Source organism: Rhinolophus sinicus, linkage group LG01 (assembly GCF_036562045.2).
Source record: "Rhinolophus sinicus isolate RSC01 linkage group LG01, ASM3656204v1, whole genome shotgun sequence".
Classification (NCBI taxonomy): domain Eukaryota; kingdom Metazoa; phylum Chordata; class Mammalia; order Chiroptera; family Rhinolophidae; genus Rhinolophus; species Rhinolophus sinicus.
Window position 1 is genome coordinate 77,757,707 of NC_133751.1, and position 19,470 is coordinate 77,777,176.

General features: G+C 36.6%; 1 protein-coding gene across 1 annotated transcript in view; it reads right to left on the bottom strand.

Moving 5' to 3' along the window:
- Positions 1 to 19,470, bottom strand: part of ZPLD1 (zona pellucida like domain containing 1) — a 509,249-nt gene that overhangs the window by 334,047 nt on the left and 155,732 nt on the right. The window contains exon 2 of the mRNA XM_074332508.1: positions 10,969 to 11,056. The gene's annotated coding sequence lies outside the window, so the exon portion shown is untranslated. The remainder of the gene's footprint in view (positions 1 to 10,968; positions 11,057 to 19,470) is intronic.

Consider the following 19,470-nt stretch of genomic DNA (forward strand, 5'->3'; position numbering starts at 1 on the left):
GCCACCACACCCTATCATCTCTGCATACATTTGTATTTGGCAAGAACTCTCACATATAAATCCTCTTTGCCAAGTCGTTCTACATCCCCACCACAAATTTGCATCCAGATAAAAATATGCCTTTACATACTATCTATGTACAAATAATCTTATCAGGCCAAAAGCCACAGGAAATTTCATACACTTATGATACCAAACACCCTCTCTTCAGTGAAAGAATATCCAATCTTCTTGGATTTGACCACCAAGAGGCAAATGTCTTAGTTTTTCGTTTGTTGTTGCTTGGTTTATTTGTTTTTGTTTTTTATGGTTAATAAGACTATAAGAAATTGTGTAGCAATGAATGTATCAGCAAATGCTTTGGCTAGGAGGGTTACTACTGGAAAGCAATTCTATACAAAGACTAAAAAAATACATGTTGAATTAAAGACAGATGAACAGGAGAACTTAAAGGATAGGCTAAGAGTGTTTCCAAATGTAAAATCAATGAGAAGGCTGGAGAGAACACTATGGGCATCCATACTGTGTGGACATGACTTGATGAAGGTGTGGATAAACCAGAGAAGTGTTGTTTTTGCCAGAAGACTATGAGAAATCTCAGGATCAAGAACAGAATTTTAAAATATTAATAGAAATGGTTCTTGAACATTTAAAAAGTGATTAACATGAATCATTAAAAGAGAAATGTAAATCAAAATTGCATTGAGATACCATATCTAATCTACTAGATTGGCATAAATCCAAGAGTTTGTGATCAAAATGGTGGCGTAAGGTGAGCCTCTATAAATCTCCCCTGGAATTAGCCGCAAATTGAACAACTATAACTCTACAAAGAACTCCCTGAACAGCAGACAGTCAAGACGAAGAGACCCACTACTTAATTCACCTAAAGATGGGCAAATCGCGTGAGCAGGGGTGGAGGGATGGTTGAAGTGCGGAGATGGAGCTGGGCGGGCGCAGGACGCAGACCCCCAGCTCAGTGCTCTGAGCTCGGTGCATCCGGGAACTACCACAGCTGCAGGACAGGGAAGAACTTAGACTGCTAGGGCTCTGTTTATGGCCCACAGGGCTGAGGGGACAGCATATAACACGGCTGAACCCAACGCTCACGGCAGAGACCTTGGAGCAAAGACTGAGGGAAGAAGGCTGAAAACAGTGGTTTAAGCTCTCACGGCCGAGCAGAGAACAGAAGCCTTAGGCACTGAGACTAGCCGCCCCCTCCCTACCCTCCAAGAGCTCGCCCCACCCCCATCTGCCCAGTGCTAGAAGCGCAACAGTAGCTGTGTCAGATCAAAAGAACAGAATATTTGCTGTTCTGAGAACTGTGGAATGCAGACACAGATTTGCAGCCCAACTAGTTCCGGCAAAGGGGAGGGAGCTGTGCAAGCAGGAGCAGCTGTGGTGGTGGTGGCTATCATTGCTCTGGGCCACCTCTCACAACTCACCCCGCACCTGACCACACCTATCTGGGCGGATCCCTGCAGGAGTAAATAGTACTGCTGAAATACACGTGCTTTGAATCTGGTGCAGGAAGAGCTTTGGAACTTCAAAATCTCTCCATATACCCACACGGACACTGCACCCTGTGACTCAGGCAAACTGTTAACAGAGGAGAAGTCCATCTCCCAGGGAATCCCCCCATTGTGTGAGAAGCTGGAATAGTGCAGAGAAAATATAGCACTACAGTGTGAGAGAGAAAAAAAGGCTGCAGTAGGAGAGAAAATAAAACATTCTACCAACAAGTCCTGGAAAACAAAAGAAAGACCTCTTCCTATCAACCTGTTGCAGAAACCACTCGTGTAGATGTCTAGGAAGAGAAATAATAAATCAGTAATTGCCATTAATAAGTAAGGCAACAAGACAGTTCAGAAAGAAAGTGAAAAGTCTCCAGAAAAGGAACTTAAAGATATGGAAATATGTGACTTAAATGACAGAGAATTCAAGACTGCAGTTCTGAAAAAACTCAACGAGATGCAAGAAAACACAGAAAAGCAGTTTAATGAACTCAGAAACACAATCAAAGAACAACATGAACATTTTATGAAAGAGATTGAAATTTTAAAAAAAGAACCAAATAGAATTTCTGGAGATTAAGAACTCAATAGAAGAAATTAAGAATGAAATAGCCAGCTTAGGTAGTAGAGTTGACCAGATGGAGGAAAGAATCAATGACATCGAAGATAGAAACCTGGAAATGACACGGATGGAAGAAGAAAGAGACTTGAGACTTAAAAGAAATGAAAGAACTCTACAAGAACTTTCTGACTCCATCAGAAAGAGCAATATAAGAATAATGGGCATACCAGAAGGAGAAGAAAGAGAGAAGGGAACAGAGAATATATTCAAACAAATCATCGATGAGAACTTCCCAAACTTGTGGACAGAACTGGATCCTCGAATCCAAGAAGCAAATAGAACACCTAATTACCTCAATCCCAACAGGCCTTCTCCAAGGCACATTGTATTGAAGCTGTCTAAAATCAACGACAAAGAAAGAATCCTCAAGGAAGCCAGGAAAAAGAAGACGGTAACCTACAAAGGAAAGCCCATTAGATTGTCATCAGATTTTTCAGCAGAAACTCTATAAGCCAAGAGGGAGTGGAACCAAATATTCAAACTATTGAAAGAGAGAAATTATGAGCCAAGAATAATATATCCAGCAAAGATATGTTTTAAATATGAAGGAGAAATAAAGACTTTTCCAGACATACAGAGGTTGAGGGAATTTTCTCATACACAACCTACACTACAAGAAATACTAAAGGAGCCTATTCGACCACAATCAACAGGGACAATTTGTGACAACTAAAACATAAAAAGGGGGAGAGTAAAGGCCTGAACCGGAATATGGGAATGGAGAAAGTAAGAGTGCTGAAGAAAATGGAATACTCTAAATATCAAACTCTCTTTTACATAAACTTAAGGATAACCACTAAAAAACATCCAGAACTGAAATATATACCGTAATAAAAGAAGAAACAGAGGGAAACATCATAGAATACCACCACACAGAAATAATAGACAACAACAAAAGGCAAAGAAACAATGGAGACACAGCCTTACCAGAAAACTAAAGATAGAATGACAGGAAATCCTCACATATCAATAATCACCCTAAATGTAAATGGACTGAACTCACCAATAAAAAGGCACAGAGTAGCAGATTGGATCAAAAAACTAAACCCAACCATATGCTGTCTCCAAGAGACACATCTCAGCTACAAGGACAAGCATAGACTCAAAGTGAAAGGGTGGAAATTGACACTCCAAGCAAATGGTATCCAGAGAAAATCAGGTGTAGCCATAATGATATCAGATGAAACAGACTTCAGGGTGAAAAAGGTAACAAGAGACAAAGATGGACATTTCATAATGGTAAAGGGGACTATACAACAAGAAGACATAACAGTCATCAATATTTATGCCCCCAATCAGGGAGCACCGAAATATACCAAGCAACTACTAACAGAACTAAAGGGAGAAATTGACCAAAACACAATTATACTAGGGGACTTAAATACATCATTGACAGCTATGGATAGATCATCCAAACAGAAAATAAATAATGAAATAGCAGCCCTAAATGACACATTAGATGAAATGGACATAATTGACATATATAGAGCACTTCATCCTAAAACATCAGACTATACATTTTTTTCTAGTGTACATGGAACATTCTCAAGGATAGACCATATATTGGAACATAAAATCAGCCTCAGCAAATTTAAGAAGACTGAAATCACACCAAGCTTATTCTCTGATTACAAGGCTTTGAAATTGGATATCAACTGCAAAAAGTAAGCAGGAAAAAATACAAATACATGGAGATTAAACAACATACTTTTAAAGAACAACCTGGTCAAAGAAGAAATTAGAGGAGAGATCAAAAGATACATAGAAACAAATGACAATGAAAATACATCCTACCAAAATTTTTGGAATGCAGCGAAAGCAGTTTTAAGAGGGAAATTTATATCATTACAGGCCTATCTAAAGAAACAAGAAAAACCCCAAATAAATAACCTCATATTACACCTTAAAGAACTAGAAAAAGAAGAACAAATGAAACCCAAGGTCAGCAGAAGAAAGGAAATAACAAAAATCAGAGCAGAACTAAATGAAATAGAGAACAAAAAGACAATAGAAAACTTAATGTCACAAAGAGCTGGTTCTTTCAAAAGATTTACAAAATTGACAAACCCTTGGCTAGACTCACTAAGATAAAAAGAGAGAAGATACTAATTAACAAAATCAGAAATGAAAAAGGGGAAGTTATCACGGACACCACAGAAATACAAAGGATCATCCAAGAATACTATGAAGGACTATATGCCACCAAATTCAATAACCTAGAAGAAATGGACAAGTTCTTAGAAACATATAGCCTTCCTAGGCTGAACCATGAAGAACTGGAAAATCTAAACAGACCGATCACCAGTAACGAAATTGAATCAGTCATCCAAAACCTTCCCAAAAGCAAAAGTCCGGGACCAGATGGCTTCACTAGTGAATTCTACCAAACCTTCAAAGAGGATCTAATACCAATCCTGCTCAAACTCTTCCAAAAAATTGAAGAAGAGACAGTACTCCCTAACTCATTTTATGAGGCCAACATTACTCTGATACCAAAACCTGGTAAGGACAACACAAAAAAAGAAAACTACAGACCAATGTCTCTGATGAACACAGATGCAAAAATCCTAAACAAAATTCTAGCAAATCGAATACAACAATGCATTAAAAAGATTATTCATCACGACCAAATGGGGTTTATCCCTGGGGCACAAGGATGGCTCAACATCAGCAAATCCATCAATGTGATACATCACATAAACAAAATAAAGGACAAACATCATATGATTATATCAATTGATGCAGAAAAAGCATTTGACAAGATACAACATCCATTTATGATTAAAACACTTAATAAAATAGGTATAGAAGGAAAATACCTTAACATAAAAAAAGCCATATATGACAAATCCTCAGCTAATCTCATAATTAATGGTGAAAAACTGAAGCCCTTTGCTCTACATTCAGGAACATGACAGGGCTGTCTCCTATCACCTCTGCTTTTCAACATAGTGTTGGAAGTCCTCGCCAGAGCAATCAGGCAAGAGAAAGAAATAAAAGGCATCCAAATTGGGAATGAAGAAGTTAAATTGTCACTCTTTGCAGATGACATGATGCTATATATAGAAAACCCTAAAGACTCCACCAAAAAGCTATTAGAAACAATCAACGAATACAGTAAAGTTGCTGGCTACAAAATCAACATACAAAAGTCCATTGCATTCCTATATACTAACAATGAAATCTCAGAAAAAGAAATACAAAAAACAATTCCTTTTGCAATTGCAGCAAAAAGAATAAAATACCTAGGAATAAACTTAACCAAAGATGTGAAAGACCTATATGCTAACAACTAATAGACATTTTTAAAAGAAATTGAAGAAGACACAAAGAAATGGAAAGACATTCCATGCTCATGGATTGGAAGAATCAACATAGTTAAAATGACCATATTACCCAAAGCAATATACAGATTCAACGCAATCCCCATCAAAATGCCAATGGCATTTTTTAAAGAAATTGAACAAAAAATCCTCAGATTTGTTTGAAACCACAAAAAAAATCCAAATAGCCAAAGCAATCTTAAGAAAAAAGAACAATGCTGGAGGTATCACACTCCGTGACTGTAGCTTGTACTTCAGGGCTACAATAATCAAAACAGCATGGTATTGGCAGAAAAACAGACACATAGACCAATGGAATAGAATTGAGAACCCAGAAATAAAACCACATAAATATGGACAGGTAATTTTTGACAAAGAAGCAAAAAACATACAATGGAGAAAAGACAGCCTCTTCAATAAATGGTGCTGGGAGAATTGGATAGCCACGTGCAAAAGAATGAAACTGGACTGCTATCTGTCACCATGTACCAAAGTTAATTCAAAATGGATCAAAGACTTAAGCATAAGACCTGACACAATAAACTGCATAGAAGAAAACATAGGTACTAAACTTATGGACCTTGGGTTCAAAGAGCATTTTATGAATTTGACTCCAAAGGCAAGGGAAGTAAAAGCTAAAATAAACAAATGGGACTATATGAAACTTAAAAGCTTCTGCACAGCAAAAGAAACCATCGACAAAATAAAGACACAACCAACTGAATGGGAGAAGATTTTTGCAAACAGTGCCTCCGATAAGGGGCTAATATCCAAAATATACAAGGAACTCATGCAACTCAACAACAAAAAAACAAACAACCCAATTGAAAAATGGGCAGAGGACCTGAAGAGACATTTCTCCAAAGAGGACATACAAATGGCAAATAGACATATGAAAAAATGCTCAACATCACTAATCATCAGAGAAATGCAAATAAAAACCACAATGAGATATCACCTCACCCCAATCAGAATGGCTATCATCAACAAGACAAATAGTAACAAGTGTTGGAGAGGCTGTGGAGAAAAAGGAATCCTCATACACTGTTGGTGGAAATGCAGACTGGTGCAGCCATTATGGAAGGCAGTGTGGAGGTTCCTCAAAAAATTATGAATAGAATTACCATGTGACCCAGCAATTCCTCTCCTGGGTATCTACCAAAAAATCTGAAAACATTTATCCATAAAGACACGTGTGCTCCAATGTTCATTGCAGTTTTATTTACAGTGGCCAAGACATGGAAACAACCAAAATGTCCTTCGATAGATGAATGGATAAAGAAGTTGTGGTATATATACACAATGGAATACTATTTGGCGGAAAGAAAAGATGATATAGGAACATTTGTTACAACATGGATGGATCTTGAGAGTATAATGCTAAGCGAAGTAAGTCAGACAGAAAAAGCAGAGAACCATATGATTTCACTGATATGTGGTATATAAACCAAAAACAACGAAAGAACAAGACAAACAAATAAGAAACAAAAACTCATAGACACAGACAATAGTTTAGTGGTTACCAAAGGGTAAGTGGGGGAGGGGGTGGGAGATGAGGGTAAAGGGGATCAAATATATGGTGATGAAAGGAGAACTGATTCTGGGTGGTGAATACACAATGGGATTAATAGATGATGTAATACAGAATTGTACACCTGAAATCTATGTAATTTTACCAACAATTGTCACCCCAATAAACTTTAAAAAAAAAAAAGAGAGAGTTTGATGATGGTGCTATGGGGAAACAGGCACTTTCATACATTCCTAGTGGAAGGGTCAAGTAGTCTAATGTCTATGGAGGACAATTTGACAATAGCTATAAAATTTACAAATTTACAAAGGGTCTACACCGTTTGACCTAACAATCCCACTTCTAGGAATTTATTTTCAGATATATTTGCATACATTAGCAATGATGTATGCACAAGGTTATGTATTACAACACAGATATAATAGCAAAAGATAAGAAGCAGCTCATAGACTATCATTAGGAGACTAGTTAAATTAAACTATACCAATAAAATGTAATGCTAACCAGTTGTACAAAAGAATGAAAGCACATTCAATCTGTAGAAAAGATAGGATTTTTAAGTATAGAGACTGTATATAATATGCTCCTATTGTATTAATAAGAAGTGGGGGACAAGATGTTTGTATTTGTGTTTTCAGGGTCTCTGAAAGAAAACCCAAAATATACTAATAAAAACAGTTACTTATGGGGAAGTATGGGGGTGGGAACTGGGCAAACGAAGACAATAGTGGGAGTGAGAACCTTTACTATATATATGTTTGCAGCATTTGGATTTTAAGGCATATGAATATATAGCTTATTTTAAAATTATGAATTTAAATAAATGAGTGCATGACCAAAAAGAAGAGAAAGGTTAAAATGTAGAAAGATAATAAGATCTACCTTCTTTGTACACAGAAAAACTGAAAGCAAGAGAAGTGAAATAACAACCCCAAATCCAAAAACAATTAGTGACAGAGCCTGCATTGGAGCCATGGAGAACAGAACAACTCTGCTGAAATGAGATAGTAACACTTTCATATCTTAGTCATCAAAGGCAGCAAGGTGGCCAGGGACACTGAAGTCTGTAAAGGTAATATTCCTTAGCTGTCAATATTTATCATCTCTGAAACATTTTTTTTCTTTTTATTTTGAGCAAACAATTTTTACTGTTTTAATTAAATTTATTGGGGTGACATTGGTTGATAAAATTATTTGCGGTTTTTGTAATTATTTTTAACCTTTTAAACCACAATTATGTTTGCACCAACCTAATATATGTTTCAAGTGTACAATTCTATAATACATCATTATAAACTGCATTGTGTGTTCATCCCCCAGAGTCAAATCTCCCATCACCATATATGAGACTGCTTTGACCCTCTTCTACCTAACCCCTCTGAAACTCTTGACATTGGCGTCAATTTTATGTCTTTATAAAAGTGTTTGACTTCTAATTGAAATTGCCAAGATACGCGTCACCAACATTTTAAATAAGAAATAAAATAGCTAAGGACATGGAACATATCAGACAAAAAGTCTCAGAGATTAATAAGAGAACAAAGCCAGAAGCTGAGTACTGGGTAACTGGGGAACCCAGATCAATTTAAAAGCAATAAAGGCTCTGTGTCAAGACATGGAGAAGGTTCCCCATCATCAACCATGCTGCCGGGATAAGGTGGGAAAGTTCCATAACCGCAGGGTTTGCACTTGGTGGTGACTTTCATAGATAGTCCACATTCAGTACTCTTCTCCCCTCCCTCCTTTCCCCACCTTCATTCCCCACCTTCATTTATTTCCTGATATTATTCATGGGAGAGCCTCTTTATTCTGCTAAATCAAGAAGTCAGAGGTGATGTCGTCTTCATTTTCATGTGCCCCACTGTGCCCAGCACAGTACCTTGGACATACTAGGGTCCTAGAACATTAGAAGCAGAAGGTGCTTTAGAAAATATCTAGTCCAATTCTTTAAAAGCAACATTTCCCTTTTCAAATTATATATATATATATATACATATACATATACATATACATATACATATACATATACATATATATATATATATATATATATATATATATATATATACACAATTTCAGCAGAGTTGTTCCGTTCTCCATGGTTCCAATGCAGGCTCTGTCACTAATTGTTTTTGGATTTGGGCTTATTATTTCACTTCTCTTCTTTCAGTTTTTTCTGTGTACAAAGAAGGTAGATCTTATTATCATTCTATATTTTAACCTTTCTCTTATTTTTGGTCATGCATTCATTTATCTAAATTTGTAATTTTTAAAATAAGCTATATATTCATATATATAAAAGTTTTTTAAAAGGAGATGTTTTGTTGAAGAGGGAGAGCAAGGGGGGGGAGAACACACAAAGGTCTGCTTACTTTCCCCTTTCTCACGTGGCACTTCAGGGATCACAGTTTGGAGAATACTGATGTAATGCCACCTTTACATTTTTTAAATGGAGACATTACTTAATGGTTTCTCTTAACTGAATTAACATACCCAAGGCAGGCCTGGAGAACTGCAATAGACAGGGTCACCATAGCCACCCTAGTCCCCTGGCCTATAGGGATATGAGTTCTTACTAGCTGAATAGTGTGAGGTGTGGGGAGAACAGAACTGTGTAGACTCTGCAAACACACACCTTCTTTCCCAGTGTACATGTTTGGAGGAGACCATCATTAAGGATAGGAAACAATATTCATTCTGTCTGTTTCTGCTCAGTTTATAAACTTTCTGGAATAAGTTAGGCAACTGCCCTCTGTCAGAAGAAATGCACTGGGGCAGGGATAGCATCTAGCTAAGGGGTGCCTAGCCTAGTTCATCAAGGGCCATTCATGGACATCTCCTTATTGGCCAGACTAATGCCAAAGAAATCAGCAGAGGGCTGAAGGGCTGTTCTCAAAGGCTCATTTAAGATTGCATGGGATTATATATATATATAAATTTTTTAAGATAGTGTGAGATTGACGGCGATCCACAGACAGCATAGAATGTTAATCCTTCAGTGGACTGTGTGCTACTAATGCACCTGGCAATGTTTAGAGGGGTGGGACAGATTAATAATAAATCAATAAGATCATTTCAAAGAAGACAAGTGCTCTGAAGAAAATAAAACAGAAAGATGGTGTTTTAGATCAGCTAGGGATAGTTATGTTACAATAACAAACAACCTCAACAATCTCAGTGGCCTAAGACAAGAAAGTCGGAGTTCTTTTCTTATGCAGGCCCCTATATACCGTGTATCGGTGGGCTCTGCTCCATGATGTTCTCACCTGGATGACCGCAGGGATGATCAGACTACACCATCACATCACTTTCATCTATGTCTATTGGCTAACACTTGTCCCAGAGTCCTGCCTAACTGCAAGGGCATCAGGAAAGTATTCTCTTCCCATGTGTCCCAAAGGAGAGGAAAACTATGGATTCATACACAAGATGGGAGTTGGGGGAAGCCCAAGGGCTGATTAAGGTGGTCTAGCAAAGGCTTTATAAGGAGATAATATTTGAGCTGAGACCTGAATGATAAGAATGAGCCCACCAAGTGAAAAGCCGTAGGAATGGCATTTTAGGCAGACAGAACAGCAAATGCAGAAAGATCCTTAGGCCAAAGCAAGTGTACAAGGAAACGAATGAAGGCCAGTGTGACGAAATCACTGTGAATGAGGGGGAGTACAGTAGGAGATGTGGCTAATGAAGCCAAATGATGAAAAGCATTTAGGATCAGGATAAAGGATTTAGATGTCATCCAAAGTGTGCTCCAAACTCAAGATGACAATTGTTTCCTACTTTTAATGAAAGCAAAAAGTCATCGTTAAATTAAATAGAAAATAAAAATCCACATTTTGCTTTTCAGAACTTTGTCTTTCTCAGACTACATTGAGTCTTTACCTTTTTTATATTCACCTCAGTTTCACCCGATTCTAAGCACTTGAAATACCACAGAACATCGTGACAGGCTTTACAGTGTTTCCTGGAACTTTTTACCTCAGTTCTGCGTTTTCTCAGGCCTCACTTCAGATCCTTGATCAGCACCCAGATCTGTGCTCTTAGCCGCCGACAGAACACACATTCTCTGTAAAGGTAAGAAAGAAGGAAGTTATCATTCTGAGAAAAAAAATGAACAAAGTTCATTTTGTTATCACTGAAATATCTCTTCTCTATTAGACCCTAGTATTTTTAGAACTCAACCAAATATAGAAAGTTTTTTACTCCCTACATAAATTACATTGAATGAGTTCTCAAGTTTATTGAGTTTCCAGAGTAGCTGTCCAAAAGAGATCTTTTATTTTCTTTATTTTTTTCTCAGTTACAGTTGATAATCATTACTAATTTATATAAGTTTCAAGTGTACAGCATAGTGGTTAGACATTTATATAATTTATGCAGTGATCCCCCTCCTTTCTGGCAGCCATCAGTTTATTCTCTGTATATATGAGTCTATTTTTATTCTGTTCATTTATTTTGATTTTTATATTCCACAAAAAAGTAAGATCATACGGTATTTGTCTTTCTCAGTCTGACTTATTTCACTGAGCATAATACCCTCTAGGTCTGTCCATGTTGTTGCAAACATTTCATTCTTTTTTGTAGCCAAGTAATATTCCATTGTACATATGGACCACATCTTCTTTATTCAATTGTCTATTGATGGTACTTGACTTGCTTCCATATATTGGCTATTATAAGTAGTGCTGCATTGAACAGAAGGGTGCATATATATTTTCAAATTAGTGTTTTGGATTTCTTTGGATAAATACCCAGAAATGATATTACTGGGTCATAAGGTAGTTCTGTTTTTAATTTTTTGAGAAAGCTCCAAACCATTTTCCATAGTGACAGCACAAATTTTCAATCACACCAATAGTGCACAAGGGTTCCCTTTTCTCCACATCCTCATCAACATTTCTTTTTTCTTGATTTATTGATGATAGCCATACTTACAGGTGTGACATGATAGCTCATTGTGGTTTCAATTTGCATTTCTCTGATGATCAGTGACATTGAGCATCTTTTTATATGTCTATCAGCTATTTTTGCCAATAGACGTATATGACATACAAATAGACATGTATGCCCTCTTTGAAGAAATGTCTATTCAGGTCCTCTGCCCATTTTTCAATTGGATTGCTTGTTTTGGGGGGGGGGGGTGTTGAGTTGTACATATCAGTTCTTTATACATTTTGGATATTAACCTCTTATCAGATGTATCGTTGGTGAACATCTCCCATTCAGTAGGCTGTCTTTTTGTTTTGTTGATGACTTCCTTTACTGTGCAAAAACTTTTTAGTTCAATGTAGTCCCATATGTTTGTTTTTCTTTTGTTACCCTTGCTTGAGGAGATAGATCAGAAAAAAATATTACTAAGAGTAATGTCTGAGAGTTTACTGCCTATGCTTTCTTCTAGCAGTTTTATGATTTCAGGTCTTACCTTGAATCTTTAATCCATTTTGAGTTTATTCTTGTATATGGTGTAAGGAGGTGGTCCAGTTTCATTTTCTGTCATGTATGTGCCCAGTTTTCCCAACACCATTTATTGAATAGACTGTCTTCACCCCACTGTGTATTATCGCCTCCTTTGTCATAGATTAATAGACCATATATGCACGGGTTTATTTATGGGCTCTCTATTCTGTTCCATTGATCTATGTGTCTGTTTTTATGCCAGTAGCATGGTGTTTTGATCACCTTAGTCTTGTAGTATAGTTTGATATCAGGTAGTGATACCTCCAATTTTGTTCTTTCTCAAGATTGCTGTGGCTATTCAGGGTCTTTTGTGGTTCCATATAAATTTTAGGATTATTTGTTCTAGTTCTGTGAGAAATGCCAATGGTATTTTGATAAGGATGGCTTTGAATCTAAAGATTGCTTTGGGTAGTATACACATTTTAACGATGTTAATTCTTCCTATCCATGAGCATGGTATAGGCTTCCATTTATTTGTATCTTCTTCAATTTCTTTCTTCAATGTCTTATAATTTTCTGAATATAAGTCTTTATCTCCTTGGTTAAATTTATTCCTAGATATTTTATTTTATTTTATTGACGCAATTGTAAATGGGATTTTCTTAATTTTTCTTTCTGATAGTTTGCTATTGTATAAAAATGCAACCAAATTCTGAATATCAATTTTGTATCCTGCTATTTTACTGAATTCATTTATCAGTTCTGATAGTTTTTTGGTGGTATTTTTAGGGTTCTCTCTATATAGTATCATGTTATCAGCAAATAATGACAGTTTTGCTTCTCCTTTCCAACTTGGATGCCTTTTATTTCTTTTTATTATCTGATTGCCATGGCTAGGATTTCCAATAGTACGTTGAATAAAAGTGGTGAAAGTGGACATTCTTATCTTTTCCCTGATCTTAAGAAAAACACTTTCAGCTCTTCCCCATTGAGTATGATATTAACTGGGGTTTGTCATATATGGCCTTTATTATGAAGAGGTATGTTCCCTCTAGTCCCACATTGCTGAGAATTTTTATAAATAGATGCTGGAATTTTGTCAAATGCCTTTTCTGCATCTACTGATATGATCACATGATTTTTATCTTTCATTTGTTCATGTGGTGTATCATGTTATCGATTTGCAGATATTGAACCAATCTTGTATCCCAGGCATAAATCCAACTTGGTTGTGGTGTAAGATCTTTTTAAAGTTTTGCGGAATTCAGTTTGCTAATATTTTGTTGAGGATTTTGCATCTATGTTCATCAGGGATATTAGCCTACAATTTTTTTTAATTTAATTTAATTTTTTTTGTAATGTCTTTGTCCGGTTGGAATCAGGATAATGGTAGCCTTGTAAAATGAGTTAGGAGCTTTCCCTGCTCTTGAATTTTTTTGGAATAGTTTGATGAGGATAGGTGTTAAATCTTCTTTGAATATTTGGAAAAATTCCCTGTGAAGCTATTCAGTCCAGATGTTTTATTTGTTGGGAGTTTTTTTTTTATTACTAATTCAATTTCCTTAGCAGCAATTGATCAGTTCCGATTTTCTGTCTCTTCTTGATTCAGTCTAGGAAGATTTTATGTTTTTAGAAAAGTGTCCATTTCTTCAAGATTGTCCAATTTGTTATCATGTAATTAATTATTCATAATATTTTCTTATAATCCTTTGTATTTCTGTGGTGTCAGCTGTCATTTTATTTACTTGGATCCTCTCTCTTTCTTTCTCGATGAGTCTGTTAAAGGTTTATCAATTTTGTTTATTTTTTCAAAGAACCAGCTCTTGGTTTCATTGATCTTTTATATTGTTTTTTATACTACTTCATTGATTTCTGCTCTGATCTTTATTTTTTCCTTCCTTCCACTCACTTTGGGCTTTGTTTGCTATTCTTTTTCTACTTTATTTAGATGTAGGTTAGATTCTTTGAGTTTTCTCTAGTTTTTTGAGGTAGGCCTGTATTGCTTAATTCCCTCTTAGAACTACTTTTGCTGTGTCCCATATATTTTGGTCATTGTGTTTTCATTACCATTTGTCTCAAGGTATCTCTTGATTTCTTTTTTGATCTCATTGTTAATCCATTCATTGTTTCATAGCACATTATTTAGTTTCCATGTGTTTGTGTGTTTTCGGGGGGGGTTGTGTGTTTTTTGTAATTGACTTCTAGTTTATACCATTGTGGTCAGAGAAGACGGTTGATATGATTTCAATCTTTTTGAATGTACTGAGACTAGTTTTGTGGCCTAACGTGATGTATCTTAGAAAATGTTCCATGTGCACATGAAAATAACGTATATTCTGTTGCTTTGGGGTGAAATGCTCTAAAAATATCAATTTAATCCATCTGGTCTAGTATGCCATTTAAGACCACTGTTTCCCTGTTGATATTCTATCTGGAAGACCTGTCAATTGGTGTCAATGGGGTTTTAAAATACCCTACTATGATTTCATTACTGTTGATCTCTCCCTTTATGTTGGTCAATATTAGCTTTATATATTTAGGTGCTCCTATGTTGGGTGAATAAATGTTTATAAGGGTTACATCTTCTTGTGTATTGATCCCTTTATCGTTATGTAATGTGCCTCTTTGTTTCTTGGTACAGCCTTTGTTTTAAAGTCTATTTTGTCTGATATAAGCATTTGAGCTACTTCACGTTCTTTTTTCATTTCCATTCACATGAAATATCTTTTTCCATCTCTTTACTTTCAGACTGTGTGTGTCTTTCAATCTGAAGTGAGTCTTTTCTAGATAGCATATGTATGGGTCTTGTTTTTTTATCCATTCAGCTACCCTATATCTTCTGATTGGAACATTTAATCCATTTACATTCAAAATGATTATTGATAGGTATTGATAGGTATATTTGTTGGCATTTTATTATTCATATTTATGTTCTTTTTTCCCACCTTCTTCTTCTTGAAGAAGTCCCTTTAACATTTCTTATAATATTTGTTTGGTGGTGATGAACTCTTTTAGCTTTTCTTTTCTGGGAATCTCTTTCTCTCTCCTTCAGTTTTAAATGATAGCTTTGCTGGGTAGAGCAATCTTGGTTGTAGGTCCTGGCTTTTCATCACTTGGAATATTTTGTGCCAATCCCTTCTGGTCTACAAAGTTTCTGTTGGAAAATCAACTGACAACCTTATGGGAGCTCTCTTGTAGTTAACTGACTGCTTTTCTCTTGCTGCTTTTAGGATTTTTTTTCCTTATCTTTAACCTTTGCTATTTTAACTATAATGTGTCTTGATGTGGGCCTGTTTGGGTTCATCTTGTTTGGGACTCTCTGTGCTTTCTGTACATGTCTGTTTACTTCCTTCACCAGGTTAGGGAAGTTTTCAGTCATGATTTTTTCAGATAGGTTTTCAGTCCCTTGCTTTCTCTCTTCTCCAAGGGAGATCTGGAGGCATTTATTTTCTCCACAATTTGTATTTAATGAAAACCTCTCTGAGTCCAAAACATCATTCCCTACTCTTCAACAAGGATAAACATAATAAAATCAGAAAAATTTCTCTGAGGTTTCTTATCTATTAAAATATGTATGATGAGTAATAGAACAAAATCAAATGTTGAGATGATAGAGCAGCTGCTGAATGAGCTCACCCTCCTTTTCACTTCTGGCCACACTGGCTGACTCATAAAGACACCATGTATTTTCTCAGTCTCAGTGGTCCAGTGAAGAAGTGAACTTATCCTTATTGCCTGCATTACAGGAGGTTTTCCAGGCTACTTTATGAAAGCCACTAACATAAATACCCAATGACTAGTGTGTGAAACTTGGCTGAGCAGCTCACCTGCATAGAATATACTGCTAAGTAGCAACATTGTTGTTCAAGGAACTCTGCTAGAGTGTCCCTAATATCTGTCCTATAGTATAGTATAATCATTAAATGTGCAAACTATAGTCAGGTAATCTCATATCCAATCAATGCGCAAAAACTTACCCGCTGTTATTCAATAGCTCTATGCTTCATTTTCCCTTGTTTGAAAATAAGGGTGATAGGGCTTGTTTCATCAGGTTATTGTAAAGATTATGACATATTTCATGTAAATCTGTTAGCACAGTACATGACCCATGGTAAGTCTCAGAAAATATTAACTTTCATCATCATCATCAACCTTGAAGAGTGGAACATCACTACTTAAAATTTTTTCTCATGATTTGGAGATCTCAGTTATTCAGTTTCTAGCTATCTGGCTTTAACACTTATGAATTATTCCAAACAGTAGATTGAAACTAGAGAAGAAATGCTGAAACTTCCCTCAGACATTCAGTCATCACTATGAGGAATTTCTTCCTCAGATATGGTGTGGGGACAGAACCCCAAAAAGCAGTTTCCAGGCTCTCGTCCTCACATAGACAGGTGCTGGCTCAGGTAGTAAATGGCCATCAACTGTGATTGCATGGCCATCAGCAGTGGCAAGTTGGCCGTCAGCTGTAACCAGTGAGCCATTGGCCACTAATGTAACTGCTGTGGCTACACTAGCAGAGAGAGAGAAAATGGGGGCTAGCAAGAAGATGGTGGCTGGGCTGGCAAGTGTGGATTGCAGTTAGGATGGCTGGTTGCGGACAGTGTGGATCCAGCCTCCAGTGAGAGTATAGTGCCGCCAGCGAGAATATACTAGTATGACTTCCCTATTTATGGCTCCGTGGGTGTTCCTTTTTGGCCTCACCATATCCTGCGTTATTATGTGGGGAGTGGGAGCAGAGACCACGCAGGCCGCCCTGCATTACAAGTGGCACAGCGAGCAGGGTCTCCCGCATGACATATGGTTTTCAGGTTTTGCCCCTCTCCTTTTGTTTATTCATTTGTTCATGTTTTCCTTTCCTAATTTAAGGTGGAGAATCTCTTTCATGTCACAACCTTTTATATCTGAAGTTTGTTATTGGACGGCTCTATGCTAATTCCAGCATTGTGTAATGCATGGCAATCAAAGTCAGGTTCCTGTTCAAGATAATTCTTTCTTTAGATATTGTGAAAATTAAATAATGTATCATGAATGTGTGTGTAAACAGTAAGGTTCTATTCAAATGTTAACCATTATTATATTGTTTCCTTATAATTTTTGAATATTATAAAACTTTGTCACCCAATATGTAAAAGTAATTGGGTTATTTAGATTGCCTAGTTTTAAGTGAGGCCAACTATGAGATGTGTTCTGTTCTCCTATTTCCAACACCGTAAGACCTGGCTTTGGAACAAGTCATAAAAACCAGATGAGCAATCAGCTATAGATTACAGCTAAAGAGTAAAAGTGCATAATTTACTTCCAATAGTCTCTTTCCAATTGCACTACATCCATAAAAATGCTTAAGTCTACAATAGATAAATGCCAATATGGCTCCTCTGATTCAGCAGACAATAATCTCATGATTAGTAGCTTGTTCAGCTAAAATCAATTCTGAAGACCCACAGTTTGGTCAAAAAAATAAATAAGTAAAACCTGCTTTTACCTGAATTGCTCATATAACTGCTTTTTACCAGAAACCCACAGCTGGGGTAAACAACCTTGAGCCACATCCCTTGGCCAATAAGAAACAATGGGTGGTTAGAACCGTACTCACAGAAGAGATAACACCCCACCCTCCCCCACCCCACCACTGCCCAGGGGAAGTTCCTAAAGTCTTGCATAGGCAGTAGTTAAAATAGCCTGTAGTTAACTTGTCCTGATTATCATAATAAAAAAACACCCCTAGGTGGAGATTTAAAATGCTAAGGAGACAAGCCACCCATAAAGTAGCACATGTAGGAACACTGCAGGTACATGGAAGGAGCCCCCTTAACATGCTTTGGAGAGAGAAACAGGAAAGAGGAAGGGGTGGCTCCTAACCCCAAGAGCCCATAACACCTCTGTGCCAGCAAGCCTCAGGGAGCCAAGTCCATTCCCTTCCAGAGTGTGCTCCCTTGGTGCATCATGCTTTCATTTTAATAAACCTTTCTCTCTGCAAACCTGTTGGTCCACTCTCTTGATTTCCATCCTCAGAGGGGCAAGAATCCCTGCACCAGTAACACTATGAATAAAATAAAATTCAGAATGTAGCCTGGGAACCCAACTGCAGTTTACAATGTCATTTCTGTGAGAAATCACAAAATTTCAAGCAATTCAAGAAATATCTTTTTCATGCCATATTCATTCATTCATATATAAAAATATGTATATTATGATATGTATATATATTACTTTTAAAGTGATTTGATTTCATGTGTAAATAGCCTCAAAAACATGTTATTTGATTTGGCCCTTTGTAATTCAAAAGACAGAAAGAGCTTTGTATAAAATGATGTTCGATGAAGTACTTTTAAGAGAAAACAAGAAAATACTGAAAGGATTAGTACAAACTATGTACATTCAAATAATGTTACATAATTATTAATGCTGCTGACAGAATTTTTTTTTTTAATTAAAGTTTATTGGGGTGACAATTGTTAATAAAGTTACATAGGTTTCAGGTGTACAATTCTGTAACACATCATCTATATATCACATTGTGTGTTCACCACCCAGAGTCAGTTCTCTTTCTGTCACCAAGTATTGAATCCCCTTTACCCTCATCTACCACCCCCATCCCCCCCTTACCCTCTGGTAACCGTTAAACTATTATCTGTGTCTATGAGTTTTTGTTTCGTCATTTGTTTGTCTTGTTCTTTTGTTGTTTACTAGCATTGAGAAATGCAAATGCAATAATATGTGGAAAAGTATCATATAAAATTTAGTAGAGAATATTTTCACTACATTTAATTAAAATAATAAGCATAAATTAAATGCCACCTATTCTTCCTTGAACATTTCTCTAGAGTTATGTGTGGTCTCTGAACACATCCTGGCTTTCAAATTCAACCACTTCATCATTGTATCCTACCTGCTAGAACATATTCTAGTGATATATCTGTTCATTCAAAATTCAAATACAGACATATAGTAGGTGATTATTACATACCAAGCATGGTCCTGGGAATTGGGGACACAAAAATGAGTAAGATTTGATGCCTAACTATCATGGAATTCCCATCCAGACTGGGAGATGGACACAGCAGTAGAGCAATGTGG